This window comes from Haliotis rubra, unplaced genomic scaffold (genome assembly GCF_003918875.1).
Source record: "Haliotis rubra isolate DU_JTF1 unplaced genomic scaffold, ASM391887v1 Scf982, whole genome shotgun sequence".
Lineage (NCBI taxonomy): Eukaryota > Metazoa > Mollusca > Gastropoda > Lepetellida > Haliotidae > Haliotis > Haliotis rubra.
Window position 1 is genome coordinate 71398 of NW_025767726.1, and position 19500 is coordinate 90897.

Sequence of the window (19500 nt, forward strand, 5' to 3'; positions counted from 1 at the left end):
GCAATAAAAACAATGCCCATGATCCTCTAAACACTTCAAAACAATTGTGTCCCTTGAGGGGCAGAGGCTGCAAGATCGTGAAACGATTCCTAGGTATTCGTTTGTTTGTTGTTTACATTCTGCTGCTGCTAAGATATTATTCCAATCTTACAAAAAAAACGTGAACATATGGGTCTTCAGCAACATCAGCCACAAACCACAACAGCACAGTACGCAGTGGCACACCAACCAGAAATACATTAAGCATTTTACTATCCCTTTCTCTCAGACAACCCACAGGTCACCGAACAAAATCACCCATGCTTTATTTAGAAAAGCATAATAGCGTTGGCGATCAGGGTAGGTGACATTAAACGTACCAAGATTAAACACAGCAGGCCCCACCACCCTTCGAAACACCTTCACCGCCACAAACCTGCACATACTCACGACACGCATCGAAGCGCTCACCACGTGCAAACTTCGTGATTGACAACAATACGCATCACGTGACAGCTCCATGTGCATGGCGAAGCGCACCAGCCAATCGTGACCCGGTTTCCAACGAGCGTTGGTTGCAAAGCCAGTCATAGGACTCGTTGCATGGGTGAGTGTTTGGGAGTGACATCACACATGTGACAGCGATAGGTGTGTGTTGTCAGCATCCAACACAACTTTAAGCACAGTCGCACTCTCGAGTTATCCTAGCAGTGGATTTATCTTCTCAGGTAAGTCATCTAGCATTTCAGCGGGTTCTTTAAAAAGATATTCATTAGTGTCATTACTTGTTGCTTACATGTCTTAGAAACACAAGGCTGAATCTCATCGACTTATGTGCGAAAGACGAGACGATTGAACCGACACGTAACACCAGTTCAAACTCGCCATCGAGTTAATACTTCATTTCCAAAATCGCCCCTTGAATCAGCTGACTCCACAGTTATTTGTTTTAGTGCATGTTGTTCGTAAGCATTATGAGAGGCTACCGATCTATCCAATGTCCCCATCCCGTTCTCCATCAAGATTTTATCGCGAGTTTTATTTGCTGGCCCCTGACTAACAAACGCTAGTTAAATCACAAATCTGAAAATCACGTCAGTATTGTCTGACAGCATGTCTCATATACTGAAACCGAACGACTATTTCCTGGGTATAAAAATGTGAGATTTGAAGGTGAACTGCTGAAAAAATATAGCCAATTTTACCGTAACACGTTTTTCAAAAAGTTTAAACCAAACACGATTATTTTCTCCACACAGAATTCTGAAACACTCTTGAAACAGAAACCGATTCATGGTGTATATCGTATATTGATCCTAGGTTGGGTTTGAGGGAGAGTATAGTCTGTCTCACAGTCCCTGAACCAAATTATTTCCCCTACTGCCAAGCCCTCTCTGCTGTGCTAAAGCCCTAAATAAAGCAAGTCTAGATTTCCTCAGGTTCTGAATCTCTGGTCTCCCTAGGGCTCCTTTTCAATATAAATGGGCTTGTTTGTTACTATCAAAATTATATATATTCAGAGACTAAGCCTTAGTCTAGGGAGAGTACTGCACTGTGTGTAGTGTATATTTGGTGGTTTTTATCTAGCGCTATAAATGTCATGGGCGTGGTTAGTGTATAAACTATGGCATGCGTGTTATAACAAGGGTTGAGGGTGTGTAGTGTGTATATACTGTGACAAACGTGTTGTATAAGGGTTGAGGGTGCAGGGTGTGTAGTGTGTATATACTGTGACAGACGTGTTGTATGAGGGTTGAGGGTGCACGGTGTGTAGTGTGTATATACTATGACAGACGTGTTGTATTAGGGTTGAGGGTGCACGGTGTGTAGTGTGTATATACTATGACAGACGTGTTGTATAAGGGTTGAGGGTGCACGGTGTATAGTGTGTATATACTATGACAGACGTGTTGTATAAGGGTTGAGGGTGCACGGTGTGTAGTGTGTATATACTATGACAGACGTGTTGTATAAGGGTTGAGGGTGCACGGTGTGTAGTGTGTATATACTATGACAGGCGTGTTGTATAAGGGTTGAGGGTGCACGGTGTAGTGGTGTGAGGGTGCACGGTGTGTAGTGTGTATATACTATGACAGACGTGTTGTATAAGGGTTGAGGGTGCACGGTGTGTAGTGTGTATATACTATGACAGACGTGTTGTATAAGGGTTGAGGGTGCACGGTGTGTAGTGTGTATATACTATGACAGACGTGTTGTATAAGGGTTGAGGGTGCACGGTGTGTAGTGTGTATATACTATGACAGACGTGTTGTATAAGGGTTGAGGGTGTATAGTGTGTATATACTATGACAGACGTGTTGTATAAGGGTTGAGGGTGCACGGTGTGTAGTGTGTATATACATGTACTGTGACAGACGTGTTGTATAAGGGTTGAGGGTGTATAGTGTGTATATACTATGACAGACGTGTTGTAACAAGTGCACTGTGTGTAGTATACATCAAGGTCGGTTTAAATGTCGCTATAATGTGCCAATGAGGTCTAATTTGTTTTTATATGCCGCCTAGGCCATGAATATTGCACCTAAATACTTTCTGATAATTATTTTATCTCTCTGCTCCAGTAATCTTCTAGCAATTTTCCAACATATCAGTCAAGGATTGTTATTGGCCTTGTTCGCCAGTATGTCATAGAGTGTAAACTGCCTGGCTGTCGATGAACGCTGCACAGAAACATCAAACCTTATATATATTTATGCCTTAGCTCAGTAGTCCAGATAATTACTTAACACGCACTAAACCAGTGTATAGTTTTATATACATGGACTTTGTGGTGAACAAAAGAGGGAAAACGTAATATACTTGATATTCAGATTAGCGTTGTGTCTGTAAGTTGAAGCCTCGCGGTTAAATCAATACGTGTCAGGCCGAAGACTGTGTTCGAATCTCAAATGAAAAATAAGTTTGAAGAGGACTGTGTCCATGTGTGATATTACTGGGATGTTATTAAACGCAGTGTACAGCCAATCTCACTCAGAAAAGAGCGTGTGGTAATGAAAGTAAATATTTATGTGAACAAACGTTTGAAATTAAATTGTATGTCAACAGTGAGACTAACACATGAGGCGATGGGGTAGCCTTGAGGTTAAAGCGTTCGCTCGTCACGCCGAAGACCCGTGTTCGAATCCCCACATGGGTACAATGTGTGAAGCACACTTCTGGTGTCCCCCCGCCGTGACATTGTTGGAATATTGCTAAAAGCGGCGTAAAATATGGAAAGAATAGCAAGGGTTCCACGTGGCCTGTTTTCCGATCTGCTAAGGCTGAGTGGTGACATAACGGGACTTTACAACAGCTGACACACCACGCCCACCTTAATCAATAAACAGTGTCGACGCATTCAACACAGGAACTTGTACTTCATGACTCCGGGCTTGCACGTTGCTGAGGAGAGCTGTCTTGCTGGATATAAATAGTTCTTGTGCCCTAAATAGTTTTGTTCTTACCGTGTATTACGCGAACATTTCCGTTTTCATAGTTGAAACCTATCGACACAGACTATCCCACTCTCATCGCGCATCTCCGAGTGGTTCGTGAACTTCGTGCATTATGTATCGTACACACGACATCTCGAGCTGCATGTGCAACCAACCGATGTCATTTCAAAACAGGCGCCGTTGGTTGTATTTAATGTTGGTGCTCGTCAGCGCTGAATTATTTACCTTAAACGAACCCCAGAAGCGTAAAAAGTTGTTTTATTGTTTTGTTTGTTATTTAACGCCACACTTAGCAATATTCCAGCTATATGGCTGCAGTCTGTAAACAATCGAGTCTGGACCAGAAAATCCAGTGTTCACCAGCATGAGCATCGATCTGCGCAATTGGGATGCGATGACATGTGTCAGCCAAGTTAGCGAGCCTGACCACCCGATCCCGTTAGTCGCCTCTTACGCCAATCATGAGTTACTGATGACCGGTTCAAACCCGGATCTTCACGGGCATGTGAAAAGTGAAATTAAGACACTCCTTCGTTCTTTCTCAGTGATGTAAGAGAAAAACCTTTTTATGGTCACATTATGGCTGAAACACTGCCGATGGACTTAAATCCCCAAATCACTCACCCATGAAGTAAATTATCGCTTCGGATTATTTTTTAAATGTCAGTTTATTGAAGACAGTTTTCAGTGCAGACTTTGCATTTGGTATGCAACAATCTAAAATGTGAATTTTTCAAAATATATCTCGAATGTTCTTCAGCAATATGTGAGTGAGTGAGTTGAGTTTTACGCCGCACTCAGCAATATTCCAGCTCTATATGTCTGTAAATAATCGAGTCTGGACCAGACAATCCAGTGATCAACAGCATGAGCAATATGGGAACCGATGACATGTTCAACCAAGTCAGCGACTGACCACCCGATCCCGTTATATTTACGACAAAGTCGCCTTTTAAAGACATGGGTTGCTGAAGACCTATTCTACCCCGTCAGCAATATGTAAAAATATCCTTTTGGATACAATGTATATTCCAAAGACTCTAGCAAGTCTCCTGGTACTGGGCACAGATATGTTGTGGCATTCCCCCCATTCGGATTCAACCTGGGCGGTGGGGTAGCATAGTGGGTAAAGCGTTCGCTCGTCACGCTGAAGACCGGGTTCGGTTCTCCACAATGTGGGCACAATGTGTGAAGCCCATTTCTGGTGTCCCCGGTATGAGGCAAATTTGAAATCAGCTCTGCTCTGCGCACATAATTTCATAGACTAAGGCTTAGTCTCTGAATATATATAATTTTGATAGTAACAAACAAGCCCATTTATATTGAAAAGGAGCCCTAGGGAGACCAGAGATTCTAGAACCTGAGGAAATCTAGACTTACTTTATTTAGGGCTTCAGCACTGGAGAGAGGGCTTGGCAGTAGGGAAATTAATGTGGTTCAGGGACTGTGAGACAGACTAATAATTTCAGTAAAATCTTCCGACCACTTCCGACCAACTAATGACATCGCACTTATCAGCTTACGTACGGTTCCACAATGCACAATCCCATAGGTCGCCATGTACGGCACTGTACATATGTTGATTAAATTGTTGCCGTTTGGTAAATAAGCAACGGAAAATAAAACAGAAATTATGTGATTGTAGGTAAGATGATTCCTCACAAATGTTGAGAATTTGACTTGGATCTTACCTAAATTAAATTCATGAAAATTATTTATGCACTACACTAACTTAACATGTAAGTCTATGGAAATTACGTCAAGTGTCGGAATACTGTTTGCACGACTCTGTAGTTAGACATTTAAGCATATCAGTAACGTCTGTAATGGCTATTGACCACCTCCGTGGTGTAGTGGTTAGAGCGTCCGCCCGGAGAGCGGAAGGTCGCAGGTTCGATCCCCAACCGCGTCATACCAAAAGACGTTAAAATATGGTACTTGTTGGTCCCTGCCTGGCGCTCGGCATTAATGGGTAATACAAGGACTCGCCGTCTCGGGAGTCAGTATAATGTGTCTGGGTGGGGTATTTATGTTTCACTGCGGCATGGTATCTCAGTGGGCTAGCACTATAAAACCAGATTCAGTCTGGGCTAGCACTATAAAACCAGCTTAAGTCTGAGCTAGTACAAGCAGCCGCACATACACATACACACGCATGCACGTCGTCATATGAGCGAAATATTCTCAAGCACGACGTAAAACCCAATTTCACCTCACCTCACCTGTAATGGCTATTACAATGACCTGATTAACAATTTCCAATAGTATAGTTAGACACTGCTGATGTGCGTTGAATATCATCCTATATCGCTTTGCCCACCTGAAGATTCATTCAATTATATTATCCGTGAGTCACATGAAATTCGGTATGGACAATCTTTATCTCATGTTTGTGTCATATTTATTGATTATATTCAGCTGTTATTGCAGACTCAGCTCTATTTGCCAGTGTATGATATGTGGACATTTCGATAGGTAAGAGCGTGACTGACTGTCACGGTCTGGTTGAACTGAACATATACGTGCTTGTCTGCCTTCTAACAATCAGTGAATATTCGGTGTCATGGTGTGTGAGCTGCTCGCTTTAGTGTGGCTAATATCACGGACCTTTGAATGTGAAAGCTAGGTTTAGTGTCGGTTATATCACGAACCTTTGAATGTGAAAGCTAGGTTTAGTGTGAAAGCACGAAGGTTTAGTGTCGCTAATATCACGAAATTTGGATGTGAAAGCTAGGTTTAGTGTCGCTAATATCACGAACCTTTGAATGTGAAAGCTAGGTTTAGTGTCGCTAATATCACGAACCTTTGAATGTGAACGCTAGGTTTAGTGTCGCTAACATCACGAAGTTTGGGATGTGAAAGCTGGGTTTAGTGTCACTAATATCACGAACCTTTGAATGTGAAAGCTGGGTTTAGTGTCGCTAATATCACGAAATTTGGGATGTGAAAGCTAGGTTTAGTGTCGCTAATATCACGAACCTTTGAATGTGAAAGCTAGGTTTAGTGTCGCTAATATCACGAAGTTTGGGATGTGAAAGCTAGGTTTAGTGTCGCTAATATCACGAACCTTTGGATGTGAAAGCTAGGTTTAGTGTGGCTAATATCACGAACCTTTCACGAAATTTGGGATGTGAAAGCTGGGTTTAGTGTCGCTAATATCACGAAGTTTCGGATGTGAAAGCTGGGTTTAGTGTCGCTAATATCACGAAGTTTGGGATGTGAAAGCTAGGTTTAGTGTCGCTAATATCACGAAGTTTGGGATGTGAAAGCTAGGTTTAGTGTCGCTAATATCACGAAGTTTGGGATGTGAAAGCTAGGTTTAGTGTCGCTAATATCACGAAGTTTGGGATGTGAAAGCTAGGTTTAGTTTTGCTAATATCACGAAACTTTGAATGTGAAAGCTGGGTTTAGTGTGGCTAATATCACGAAATTTTATTTGTGAATGGCTTCGCCCGCTGTTATGTTATAGATTTTGTTATAACTATGCAGTGAAAGTCACCCAATTAGCGTCCTCGTACTCACAGGGTAATTGTATAATTGTTAATTATGTGGAGTTGTGTCCCTTAGTTCTGACAGGAGCTACTTACAGTGTAAACGTTTCAAAAAGTTATATACTTTACATTACTTTGTTACTCCATGTACAGTAAAACAGGGTTATTACCCCATCTGGGGGTCTAGTAGCCTAGTGGTTAAAGCATTCACTCGTCACAACGAAGACCCGGGTTCGATTTCCCACATGGGTACAATGTGTGAGGCCCATTTCTTGTGTCTCCCCCACCGTGATATTGCTGGACTATTGCTAAAAGCGGCGTAAAACTAAACTCACTCACTATTATTTTATTTTTGGTGTTGTGTATGTAGCTGTTTACAATATACATGGATCTCAGGTTTGTTTCTTAAACGCCTCACTCAGCAGCTTACCAGCTGTTTCACGTCGGCCTTTAAACAGTCGATCATGAGCTTCAATATACTCTTCTGGACACGATGACCTTGTCATGTCAACTGATTCGGGACAGCCGTTGTCCGAATACACATATATATTCCAGTGGCCAAATATTACTTAACCAAGACATGTACAACTTAACTGCAATCATTTATATGACGCTAATCTCCATTTTGAATCCTGATCACTATTGCATTGTAAATTGACTTGTCAGCCAATCCGTATGACTGTCACGTTCATTAATTACTGTTATATATATAATCTGACAAATGGATTTACTGAATATTCCGTTGGCTCTGTCAGTTATCATGTCCACAAGTATCAATGTCCATGGCAACGTCATTTTCTCTTTATCTGTCCATTTCTATTTACGTGTTAAATTTACATCGGTGCGGTCGGGTAGGCTAGTGGTTAAAGCGTTCGCCCGTCATGCCTAAGACCCGGGTTTGATTCCCCACATGGGTACTGTGTGTGAAGCCCATTTCTGGTGTGCCTCTGCTGTAATATTGCTAACAGCGTCCTAAAAGCATACTCACTCACCGCTCATTGCTATCCTTGTTACTTCCGAGCGTGTATTCCGCCTGTTGATGTAAATCGTGTGTATTAAATATTTCGGAACAATGAAGAAGATGTTGCATTTGTTTCCCGACAAAGCTCTGTGGTCATACGCGTTTACAGCATGGATCAACCCAGTTTGGGAGCCTGGTCACCCGATCACCCGATTGTCCCATCCCGCTAGTCAGTTTTTACGACAATCGTGGATCCGGTGTTTAAATGTTTGTGAATCAGGAACATTAATTACTTCTAGTTGTTGAATATATTTATCTTCCGTCATGATCATGGATATCGGCAACATATGTTGCCCGTAGGGACTGACCTAATGCTGGTTGTTGTCGGCACCGGAAACCTTGCTGGGGAAATATGAATACTCACAGACCCTGAACCACATTATTTCCCTCCATTCTGCTGTGCTAAACGTTGTTATCGGCAAGCAAGTGATCTTGCTTGATAACGGTATGAATACGTTTGAGTCAGAAACGGACCGATGAAACCAAATTATTATCATCTTCCATTGCTTCTAAATATAAACAGTACACAAACGCCGTCATTTACTAATACGGACTATTGATCACTCGCTTGATAAATGATAAATTACAATTCATCGGTCCGTTTTGAGTCAAACGGACTGTACACCCATATTATATTCAGGACTGTACACTCATATTATATTAAGGAAGTTGTATATCCATAGAACTCTCCTCGTTCATTTTAGAAGTTGATGAATATACGAAAGATACGATAATTTATGGACAACAACTTCTATATTATATTATGACGTTTTATATATGCGACGTATCGGTATAGATTCTTATACCGTTGTCAAACAAGAGTGTTATCCATAAAGTATCGTATATTTCTTATCATTCTTCAACTTCTAAAATGCCAATGAAACAGATCATCCGCCGTCTACATGGAGGCGAGGCAATCAGGACCATCAACACTCTAGATTGACGGTATAAGAATCGTATATTTCTAATTATTTAGAGAAAAAAGCGTTAGTCTCATTACTTTGCTTTTGTTCGATTATTTGTACCGCCGCCGTATGTGTGGCGTAAAACTAAACTCACTTTGTCCGAATTTAAGAACGAAATGTCCGAATAGCATAGATGTAACCTATTTTAAATATGTTGTCGTGTATTTTAACACGATTCCCTGAAAGTTCATGGGCGGTGAGATAGCCTTGTGGTTAAAGCGTTTGCTCGTCACGCCGAAGACTCCGGTTCGATTCCCCACATGGGTACAATGTGTGAAGCCCATTTCTGGTGTCCCCCGCTGTGATATTGCTGGAATATTGCTAAAAGCGGCGTAAAACTAAACTCACCCACTCACTCATAGTGACTGTACTAATAGCCTGCGGTGACATGCACTTTCGGGGTTTGTAGGGGACTTGTGTCACAGCATTGTTCGCACTACGTCACGCCCAGCACACTAATACCCACACAACACACGCATATCCAGGCCACGCCATACACACGCACTCAGCACCTCTCGTGTTCAATGAATGATTTCATGCAGGAATGAATAAACTGTCCTTGAAAAGTTTCATAAGCTCATGTACACCAGTTGCTCAGCGCGAGGCATTCATTCACCAACATATGCAAACAATAACAGCCTCCTCGTTCGTCCCACCACGTCGTTAGATGTGAGGTCACTTTGACCCGGGCCGTCGTTCAAAGTCGACTGCCTCTACCCCCATTGATATTCAGCAATCCATGCTTGTCAGAGGCGACTAACGGGATCAGGTGGCCAGGGTGGCTGACTTTGACACATGTCATCGAATCTCGATTGCGGAGATCGATGGTCATGATGTCAGTCACAGGATTGTCTGGTCCAGACTCGATTATTTGGACAGCTCTCATACAGCTGGAACATTTATAAGCAACAAACAAATACCTAGGATGACTTAAAGGAGTCGTTTCACGCCACAACGTACGACGCTCAGATCAAAGACGCATGATAGCGCTAAATGAGCTCTTGAATACATATCAATATTTCAGATAAAAACATGTAAAATCAATGCGCCAAGGTCAATGCCACTGTATGTATTTGCATGTGCATGTATTTTAACGCATGAGGGGCGGTGGGGTAGCCTAGTGGTTAAACCGTTCGCTCGTCACGCCAAAGACCCGCGTTCGATTCCCTACATGGGAACAATGTGTCGAGGACATTTCTGGTGTCCTCCGCCGTGATATTGCTGGAATATTGCTAGAAGCAGCGTTAAACTAAAACTCACTCACTTGACCGAGACCCGAGAAGATCCGGGTTAGAATGGATCTTCAGTAGCCCATGCTTGTCGTAAGAGGCGACTAACGGGATCGGGTGGTCAGGCTCACTGACTTGGTTGACACATGTGATTGTATCCCAGTTGCGTAAATCGATGCTCATGCTGTTGATCACTGGATTACCTGGTCCAGACTCGATTATTTACAGATCGCCGCCATATAGCTGGAATATTGCCGAGTGCGTCGTAAAACTAAACTCACAAAAATAAAACAAAAACTTATTACTGATCATATTTAATTTGCTGACATAAATGGATTGTATATTTTGGAAGCACAATCTTGGATCTCTCTAATGAATTTCGTGTTTTTCTCGTCCGTCTGTAGGATGTTTGAGCTTATATACAAAATAGTAATACGTTTTTGGTACAATGTGTGAAGCCCGTTTCCGGTGTCCCCCGCCGTGATTTTGCTTGAATAGTGCTAAAGCGGCCTAAAACCATACTCACTCAATCGGTAATAGTTTTCCTTGTTGGATTTTAATGTTCTGATTCTCTAATTGAAATGAGACCCGTGATCTTCAGTAATCCATGCTTGTTGTAAGAGACGACTAACGGGATCGGGTGGTCAGGCTCGCTGACTTGGTTGACACATGTCATCGGTTCCCAATTGCGCAGATCGATGCTCATGCTGTTGATCACTGGATTGTCTGGTCCTGACGCGATTATTTACAGACCGCCGTCATATAGCTCGAATGTTGCTGAGTGGGGCGTAAAACTAAACTCACTCACTCACTGATTTAAATGATGGAACACTCGACAGGCAATTTTAAACGGACATCTGTTGTAATTTGTAATCGTAATGTAATGTTATGCGCTTAGAGCATAATATCCAAGTATGGAAAAGCGCAATACAAATCCGCTATTATTATTATTAATGTAGTGTAATGTCACTCTATTGAGATTAATTTAGTCATGCTAATGACGTAGTCGTCGCTTTGTGCACTCCTGACAACATATGAACGTGACATCTGTTGCGAAGCTCACTGGTGTCACAGCACCTGTCGATTGTGTAACCGGAATGAATCCAGTGGCCCGAAGCTTCTTTATAGTCATTCTTTACTTCAGGAGCGAGTGATTTGGTGTTTTAAGCCACATCGACAGTGTTTCATGATCAGCCATAATGTCACTATAAACAAGGTTTTTCTCTATATTGCTGGAATATTGCTGAAACCGGCGTAAAACTACACTCACTCACTCAACAACATTCACTTACTCTGTTCAGTTTTAAGGCACTTCTGTCTGTTGCACTTCTTTTCGAATGAAACGAGTTATTGAAATATATATACTGCTTAAAATGAATAAAAGGCCACGAGAACTTTATATTGCTTTAGTTAACCATAGATGGGCTATGCCAGATAAACTGAAGTAATGTCCTTAGGTTCTTTTGAGCAGTGTACTTGTGACCCACTGTTCTAAAGAAACCTCTAACAGTGATCACGACCAATGGTAGTGATGGGTGAGTTTTCCGGTAGTGGTAGGGACCTGTCAAAAGACCTGTTCATGTAGCGTCATAATATACCGGCATATATTGGAAAATGCTCACGTTTTACCCACAAACGATATTTTAAACGTGTGTGTGCAAGCAGACTTTACAGCTGAGTGGTCGCGAGTCAAGCTACGTCAGGACACGAACTTTATGTCAGTCCCTGTATTGCAACATATATTATACCGTGCGTTTACCTGGAAGGCGTCAGGAAAAATCCTTTCATGAGTTATTTCCCCCATGTATACTGTGAAATTTATTACAATTATGCTCCTCAAATAAACCTTTAATAGGACACCTTCAACCTTTGGTACCACAAAAGACCTTAATAGTCCCTTGATTATCAGTTCTGCTCCCTCTACACAATTCAGGTAGGGGTGACATGTTGGTTAAAGGCAGGGCTACACCCGATCCGCTTTGTTGTAAAAATGGGAATACAGTGGTTAACTCCTGTTGAGATTGGGGTTGTCCTGACTGCCTTTATCATACATCAAGCCGTGATAAAACTGAAATACTGTTCAGGTGTCGTCATACAAAACACTCCGGTTACTGACATGTCCTGAAATTATTTCACAACGGCACAAATCTCCCACTTGAGGTGCCCCGCAGTGAACGGGGCAAACCGAAACGAATCTTGGATTTACTAGTGGAAATCAGCCTGCTGACACAAACTGTCAACGGAACCATCTTGATGGGTGGTGAGGTAGCCTAGTGGTCGAACCATTCGCTCGTCACGATGAAACCCGGGTTCGATTCCCCACATGGGTACAGTGTGAGAAGCCCATGTCTGGTGTCCCCCGCCGTGATATTGCTGGAATATTGCTGAAAGCGACGTAAAACAAACTAAAATGTGCCAGTCAGTCACTCGGAACCACCCTGAAATAGTACTGAATACCGCTGTTCGTCAGCTGAAGACATTCGGCATTAAACGACAACAATTTCTGTCTTGACACAGTGGTTAGCATGTTCTCAAATAGATTTAATCTTTGATATGCTGTTGTGATATCGACGTGTTCAATTCCAATGGTTATCGGAACTCATTGTCACGTGTTCTAATGTGTGGGCTATGTGGACCTACATGTGTTGATCGGCGAGTTTGTATGTGTGTGTCTGTGTGTGTGAAAAGCTGGACTTCACTGGAAGCACATATTGATGTTAAGAAGCTCCTCTTTCTTGGACAGCTGTGTAATAACAAGAAGCATCTCCTACCACGCCAGATCCTCAGGACCAGGTTGTATTTACACAAACATAACTGCGGAAGACCCAGTGCTGGTTTCATCCCAGACATTTACAGAATCCTCGGAAAACATAAACTATTGGCACATATTCTAAATTCAGGCCTATTCGAAAAAACAACAGAAATGGAAAAGAGAGGTAAAGACAGCAGTTCACAACACAGAGATCACCAACTGGAACACACGTCTCAACTCTGACCCTGACCTTCAACACTTCAAGACCATCCACCCAACACTGCGACCTCATACAGCTTGGCTGATCTCCAAAGACTATCCTGAACTGAAGAGAGCAGCAGTATCCATCATCAGAAAATGTGCTTCATGGAGACCAGGGAGAGACACAGGGGTGTGCAAACTGTGTGACAGAGTATGTGCAGACCTCCTGACTCATGGTGTATGTCAATGTGAGCCAGCTACCAGCCTGAGGGATACCCTGTGGTCTGACATCAGTTGTGTTGGGCCCCTTGAGATCAGCGTATGCCTTCACGAGAAGCCAGATGTAGACATTGTTGCATGCCTGCTGTCGTGCAACCCACCAATGCAGACCGATGCAGAAACCAGCCAACTATACGCCAGGAGTGTCATAAAAGACTTTTCTATCTTCACCTCTATTTTCTGTAGTGCATAGCAAAGTGCTTAAAACATCCAAATCTAACTGTAAATCTATGTAAATATTCTTTCGCCATGTCCTTGTACTCTCCTTTGGAGGAATAAAAGAATATATAATTGATGATATAGCTAAATATATCAGGTTGTAAGGATGTGAACATAGGCTCGGGTTAAACGACCACCTGAAAACCTGTCTTACTAGTTGTCTACATGCACCCCTGTTGATAACCTGGGGGTAGTGCTAGGGGAGGGTGGGGGCGGGGGGAAGTGCCGGAATACATGTTGGGTGGGTGTGTGACAGTGTGACAGGAAAATTGTATGTTTACTGGCGCGGAGAATATAAACTGGCTGGTTTTATAGCTGGTTTCGTGTGATACATTCAGATTACATCGATATTACGAGTATAGTCCTGCTGTTTTCAGTTTCATAACTTAGCAACATTGCATGGATGGCCTTGTTTTCTTGCTATGTAAAACCAGCAACAACGATGTTGACACGCTGGCGCCTGAATACCGCCGTTAGCAGTGTCCTGGATCTGACGTCACACAGTTCATCACTGGAGAATAGCTGTTGGTTTTGAACCAAATACACACGTCTTGTCATTCCTGGTTTCACCCCTGTGGTACCCGCGAAGATCCGGGTTAGAACTGGTCTTCAGTAACGCATGCTTGTAACAGGGTGATCGGGTGGTCAGGTGGTGACTGGTTTCAGTCAACCCATGCTCATGCTGTGAACAGCCAGACTCGATTATGTACAGACCGCCGCCATATAACTGGAATCGGATGGTCAGGTTTGCTGACTGGTTTGACACATGTCATCGTATCCCAGTTGCGTAGATCGATGCTCATGCTGTTGATCACTGGATTGTCTGGTCCAGACTCGATTATGTACAGACCGCCGCCATATAGCTGGAATATTGCTGTGTGAGGCGTAAAACAACATACATTAGAAACACCCTATTTGGATTCCCAGCTGGAATGGTATGCTAGGTGTGGGTGCCGTTGTACAAAGCGATCTTAGTGCCAAGGTGACGCCCATACCTTAATATTGAATTACGACAGTCGAATTGTTTACGTTGCTGTGTACAACGGCACCCAAATGGATAGGCTAGTATATGCACGGCGACATGGTGCGTGTAATTGCACCCCGACCGTTCACAATAACAATCACTGGGTCATCTGACCCGCACAGGCCGCGGTCATTTTCTCAGTGGTGCATGTTAAATATACAAGAGAATATATATCCATTGTGAACACACATGACATGAGATTCAACAATTGTGGATGGAAATGTTGGGTGATGTCATTTCCTTACATGGCAAGATTTACGGAATTTTGTGTTGGGGATGTAATTATAGGGTAAGGGGTGGGGGTTGTGTGGGTGGTTGTAGGGGTGTTGCTTGTAGCTGAGAGGCGCTGGATATTGGGGGAAACGGGGACTTGTTGTTGGGGTGGGAGTTGTAGGGTAGGGTAGAGGGGGTGGTTGTAGGAGAGATGGGTTGGTTGCAGTGGTGTGGTTGAAGGAGAGATGGGTTGGTTGCAGTGGTGTGGTTGAAGGAGAGATGGGTTGGTTGCAGTGGTGTGGTTGAAGGAGAGATGGGTTGGTAGCAGTGGTGTGGTTGTAGGAGAGATGGGTTGGTTGCAGTGGCAGTGGTGTGGTTAGGGGAGATGGGTTGGTTGCAGTGGGGTGGTTGTAGGGGAGAGGGGTTGGTTCCAGTGGTGTGGTTGTAGGGGAGAGGGGTTGGTTGCAGTGGGGTGGTTGTAGGGGAGATGGGTTGGTTGCAGTGGTGTGGTTGTAGGGGAGAGGGGTTGGTTCCAGTGCTGTGGTTGTAGGGGAGAGGGGTTGGTTCCAGTGGTGTGGTTGTAGGGGAGAGGGGTTGGATGCAGTGGGGTGGTTGTAGGGGAGAAGGGTTGGTTGCAGTGGGGTGGTTGTAGACGAGATGGAGTGGTTGTAGGGGAGATGGGTTGGTTGCAGTGGAGTGGTTGTAGGGGAGATGGGTTGGTTGAAGAGCGTGGGTGTTTATAGAGAAGAGGGGTTGACTGTATGAGGAGTGGGTGGTTGTTCTACAGATAGGTTGTTCATAGGAAGTCGGAATTCGTTAACATGTAATGTTTATACAGATGACGAAAGCTGGTATTATATTTTTCTAATTCATCGTATTAATTCTGAATAACGACTTACCCTCTATATGGCTTCCATTCAAGCCTTATATATATGTGTACTTACCTATGTCAATCCATGCCGCTGCTCAGACAGCTGGTGGCCGATTGCAACAGTTGGCATTTAGAAGCATGTTTGTGCTTGTTTCATGAAGGAGAGAGCCGACCCTTCTCATGACCTCCATAAATGACCTGCCCAGCTGGCAACTCATAAACAACTCATTTGACCTTTACGTAAATAATTCCGGTCAACAACAATCGTCAATAAGCCTTTGACCTTTTCAACTTGAAATGTTCCATGTCAAAAGGGACTTTCTTTTCAAAATGAAACTCTGTTTTACTAATATTTATAGGCCGCTAGTAACACTGTTCATGAACCTCCTTCTCCCTGTCAACCGTTCTCTGCTGTAGTCACCGACCCTCGTTGCAGTCACCCGAAACCTGTTGTAGTCATTACACCCCCGTTGTAGTCATCACACGCCGTTGTAATCACCGCATCCCTGTTGCATTCACCCTATAACCTTTGGAGTCGACCCATCCCGTTCGAGTCACCCTATAACGGTTAGAGTCGACCCATCTCCGTTGGAGTCACCCTATAACCGTTGGAGTCACCCTATAACCGTTGGAGTCGACCCATCCCCGCTCCCCGTTGTAGTCACTCAATCACCGATGTAGTCACCCCATCCACGTTGTAGTCACCCCATCCCCGTTGTAGTCACCCCATCCCCATTGTAGTCGTCACCCATCCCCGTTGTAGTCCACCCATCCCCGTTGGAGTCGACCCATCCCCGCTCCCCGTTGTAGTCACTCAATCACCGATGTAGTCACCCCATCCACGTTGTAGTCACCCCATCCCCGTTGTAGTCACCCAATCCCCGTTGTAGTCACCCATCCCCGTTGTAGTCCACCCATCCCCGTTGTAGTCGACCCATCCCCGTTGTAGTCCTGACCCATCCTCGTTGTAGCTGACCCATCCTCGTTGTAGTTGACCCATCCTCTTTGTAGTCGACCCATCCCCGTTGTAGTCGACCCATCCCCGTTGTAGTCAGGACTAATCACCCGATACACGTTGTAAAAAACCGCTCTCCGTTGTAGTCGCCCTTTCCACGTTGTAGTCATCCGATGAACGTTGCAGTCACCCGCTTTCAGTTGCAGTCATCGCATCCCCGTTGTAGTCACCCCATTTCCGTTGTAATCACTCGACACTATATTGCGGCGTTAAACGACAAACAAATAAACAAATCACTCGACCTCCGCTGTAGTCTCCCGCTCCCCGCCGTCAGTGTCTTGAACAAGTTACCGTGGGATGGTTTAAAGGCTTGTTTACTCATCCCTGTTCAAAATGACCGACATTGTGTTTCCCTCTCCTTGTACCAGCAAGGGTTAATAATCGTTCTTTTGCCGGTCAATGTTCGCAGATGATTAATAATAGACCAGATCATGTGTGTTGCACGAGCATGACCTGCGCGTTACCGCCACGCACTGATTACGCCCATAAACCGAGAACGTAATGACTAAAATCAGGGCGCTGAACTAAGTAATTAGGTCACGGACTCCAGCACCAGTTCACGCACTTCATCGGAGCTTACGACACAACGTCAAAACAGAACATCAACACACCAGCCGTGTGTATGGTAACTGTTGTCATGTTGGGACACTTGAGTATCTTCTGTTTGGCTGAGCATATTTAGTGCCACTTTAAGGTATATGTTTGGTAGGGGTGGGTATTGCAGAGAATTTTCATATTGCGATATATTGCGATGCGAAAGCATGTATTGCGATATGCATTGCAATATATTGCATGAAGTATTTTTAAACAGAAAAGTACTTATAATCGAGTTACTGTTTGATTTATAGAGCAAAAACACAACAAAATCACTATGCTTGATTAAGCTTTAATAACAAATTTTAATCATGATAAAATAAAAATGTGAATAATATTTGGCACAAATGAAACAAGAAAATATCCGAAGATTTCCGAGTGTTACGAACTTTTCCGAATGCATGTCAAAATACCGGTTTTCGATCAGCGTATCGCAATACGTATCGTTTTCATGTCTGAACCCACTCTCCTACCCAGAGTTCCATGCGGCAAGCCAGCATAGTATCTCTGCCACAGGCCAGAAAAATGTGACGATTCGTCACATCTTGCAATGTCCATTCAATATAATGTACAGATTACTTTAACTGTTTTATTTTTGACGAGTCTACACATCTAACTAAACATCTTTAATAGAATGGTTTAGTTTCACTGAGAAAATATCCTAAAACATGTAACACTATTTCGATTTGCGTAGCGATCCTTTGTTTACATAGGTTGTACGGCTCCACGTGCTGTCATCGAAGCTGATGGAGAGCAAACGATGCAGCCACTTTGATATCTAAATATTTACTGTCATAGACCTTACTGTCGCTGTTGTGGAAGAATATATATGTAACAATGTAAAACGTTATGAAGAGAGCGTCGAAAAGCTTTCGTGAGTCCAGTCTCTTCTTATTATGAATATGCGCGTTTGACTACAAACAAGAGAAAAGTCCGGTCACGTGATACGCAAATTAGCCTGTGGCAGTGATGTTATGTTAAGTCATCGCTGTGCCGGAGTGTGGTCTGAACCGGTAAATACCTGTAAACCGGTTATATTGCGCAGTCCTAACGTTTGGTTACAAGGCAAATCTTAGTTTTGGTTGGTAGACAGTAGGTCGTTCCGGTAGTCAAGTTTTAAAGCGTTCACTCGTCACAATACTGAAATCATTGCAACTGAATATCTCAGAAGCCAGACATCTTGCAACACCGGCTGAAAATGTTGGTACCTGTTGCCATACTGCGACGAGAAAACTGTGATATACCTGTATGATAGCAGTTCCGCCTAATCCTGTTTACGTACCTCGGGTGATTCAGGTCACTTGCCGTTCTCGTCTGTGTAGGCTTAGCGAGCATTCCAGGATATATTTTATACTAAGTACACTGATATAATTATAATGTTTAGACGCAGAAATCGCTATGTACAGAGCTCTTTTTACAATATCATAAAATGACCAAACGAGATCATTCAGAAAATTATATAAATCCTGTATTAATTTGCGTAATTATTATAAAGACATTAGACAATTCAATATTTCAAATTGCTGGAATATTGCCAGAAACTCACGCTGACGCGAACAAGAAAAATACAAGTCTCAATTCAGTGTAAACCATATACAATACACCAGGTGTACATGTGATTGCATAAATGTATTCGTCTACCTTCACACGCCAGTAACTTCGGCAGAAATAACATCGTGCACGGACGATGATCTGATCTACTCGGAGTCATTTGGGAATATTCAGTGATGTAAATGAACTATGTATCAGTTATTAGCCAGAAAACATAAACGGTTACTAACGGTTATTTCAATATACAAACTTAACGGATCGCGATGCTGGTGGTTTAAAACAAGCCGAGGAGCACAATATATGTATAGATGACAAATGAATCATCACGTTCTATGAATAATTCTTCACATCACTTGATAATCGAGAGATGTTAGTCGAGTGTGTCTACATGGGACTTTCATCCATGGACAATCTGGCGTAGTGGAACCATTTCGCGATATAATTAAGCATGATATAATTAAGCATGTATGCATGACTTTCATCCATGTATGAGTGGTCACTTCCTGTATGTCTACATGGGACTTTCATCCATGGACAATGTAGTGGAACCATTTCGCGATATAATTAAAGTATGGAACCATGGGACTTTTCCGCGCGTATAATTAGGCACGGTGTATGACGTCACTTCCTGTATGTCTACA

At 43.2% G+C, this 19500-nt stretch overlaps 1 protein-coding gene across 1 annotated transcript in view; it reads left to right on the top strand.

Annotated features, from left to right (window-relative positions):
* Nucleotides 1-568: 568 nt before the first annotated feature.
* The window catches only part of LOC124265537 (glutamine synthetase-like), a 31431-nt gene continuing 12499 nt past the window's right edge, over nt 569-19500 (top strand). The window contains exon 1 of the mRNA XM_046700323.1: nt 569-707. The gene's annotated coding sequence lies outside the window, so the exon portion shown is untranslated. The remainder of the gene's footprint in view (nt 708-19500) is intronic.